The sequence below is a fragment of the Vicia villosa genome, unplaced genomic scaffold (assembly GCF_029867415.1).
Source record: "Vicia villosa cultivar HV-30 ecotype Madison, WI unplaced genomic scaffold, Vvil1.0 ctg.001290F_1_1, whole genome shotgun sequence".
Taxonomy (NCBI): domain Eukaryota; kingdom Viridiplantae; phylum Streptophyta; class Magnoliopsida; order Fabales; family Fabaceae; genus Vicia; species Vicia villosa.
The window spans coordinates 394,807-396,362 of record NW_026705562.1 but is presented as its reverse complement, the minus strand read 5'-3'; positions in this window follow the sequence as shown (position 1 = coordinate 396,362).

Sequence of the window (1,556 nt, the reverse complement as noted above, 5' to 3'; positions counted from 1 at the left end):
AAAATGTAGACTCTGACGTATCAGTAGAACATGTTGTACAGGTGATTAACTAGATCTATCCCTATTTGGTTCTCTGACCTCATGCTCGTGACGCTGGACCTTTGAACCTGTGTGTACTATGTTTGAATTACCATGTTTGTGTATCATGTTTGCGTTACCATGTCTGTTTTACCATGTTTGAATATGTGGCATTCATGCATCCACGCATTCATACATTCAAAAAAACCCATTTTTTTTTTCCATAAAAACATGATTTTTCCAAAGATTTAGAGAAATTTTCTTTGCAAACATTTTAGGATTTAGTCATGGAAGAAGTAAAAAGGCATACCAAGAAATACGGTTTCAAAGCGCCTGATGTGGGAAAACTGATAGAGTTAGCATCTTCTGTACAAAATCCTTCCAATTTTAGGAAAAGTTATGGAAAACTTTTGCCTATCTTGAACACTCATGTTGATGAAGGACTTCTCAAAACTTTGGTTCAGTTCTATGATCCCGTTTACCGTTGTTTCACCTTTCCAGACTACCAGTTGGTACCGACCTTGGAAGAATATGCCAATCTTTTGGGTATTCCTGTGTCTGACAAAATACCTTTCAATGGTTTGGAAGCCATTCCTAAGTCACATGTCATTGCAACAAGTATCCACTTGAAGAAATCTGAAGTAGAGAGTAATTGGACTACCAAAGGAAACCTTCCGGGTTTAACTTCACACTTCCTGGTAAAGAAAGCCTTTGATTTCATTGAAACTGGTAGCATGATAGCTTTTGAAGCTGTATTAGCCTTGCTCATCTATGGGTTGGTTCTGTTTCCCAATGTCAACAACTTTGTTGATATCAATGCCATAAAGATCTTTCTGATTGGAAATCCTGTTCCGACTTTGCTTGGTGACATGTATTTCTCTGTTCATCATAGGAATCGCCAAGGCGGTGGAATCATTGTATGTTGTGCACCTCTATTGTTCAAATGGATTGTTTCACACTTACCTGAGTCTCCTATTTTCACAGAAAACCGAGAAGGTTTGCGTTGGCCTCGAAGACTTATGTCTCTTACTAATAATGATATCCGTTGGTATACCTTGGCTCGCTGTAGTACAGAAACCATTGATAGTTGCGGAGAATTCGCCAACGTACCTCTCATTGGTACACAAGGAGGAATTAACTACAATCCGATCTTAGCCCGACGACAACTCGGATATGCAAATTCAGTTAAACCTGTTGGTCTCGCAGTAGAAAGCTACTTCTATCAAGAAAGGGAAGATCCTCAAAGGTTGAAGACAAGAATGATGAGAGCTTGGTACGATGTCCGATGGAAAGAAAAAGGTGAGGAAAGGAATTGCATTGCTACGGACGCCTACACCTGCTGGGTAAAGAAAAGAGCAAAGGAGTTTCAAATGCCTTATGATCATGAAAAACCCATGTCTCTTGTGGTATCTCAACTACCCAATATTCCCATTCCCACTATGAAGGAATACCAAGACACTTTAGCCAAGATGAGGTTAGAGAAAAATGCTTGGGAGCACAAGTTTCGTAGGACCGATATGGAAAACAGAAGGTTGAAG